The 243-nt window shown below is 30.0% G+C and overlaps 1 protein-coding gene across 1 annotated transcript in view; it reads left to right on the top strand.

Moving 5' to 3' along the window:
* LOC119582099 overlaps positions 1-243 on the top strand; it is a 6037-nt gene that overhangs the window by 2194 nt on the left and 3600 nt on the right. The window lies entirely within an intron of this gene.

Raw genomic sequence — 243 nt, 5'->3', positions numbered from 1 at the left:
ACCTTCATAGACCTGAAGAGGAAATTTACTTCTTCAAAGCTTGTTTCAGCTCCTTATGAATTAAGTTTAATATTTTCTTTTTGCAGTTAAATAACACAATAGAGTTGCCAGTTTTTATTATCTTGGGCAATACCCACTGGTTTATAATTACTTTTTTGCGTTGTTTTAAGGTTTATGATTATCATTCTTATAATGAGATTGATTTCAGAGTTAGGGGGCTGTTTGTTTGTTTTTCTTTTCTTT

This window comes from Penaeus monodon, chromosome 15 (genome assembly GCF_015228065.2).
Source record: "Penaeus monodon isolate SGIC_2016 chromosome 15, NSTDA_Pmon_1, whole genome shotgun sequence".
Taxonomy (NCBI): domain Eukaryota; kingdom Metazoa; phylum Arthropoda; class Malacostraca; order Decapoda; family Penaeidae; genus Penaeus; species Penaeus monodon.
Note: the sequence above shows the minus strand (reverse complement) of the source record. Positions and strands in the feature narration are given on the sequence as shown.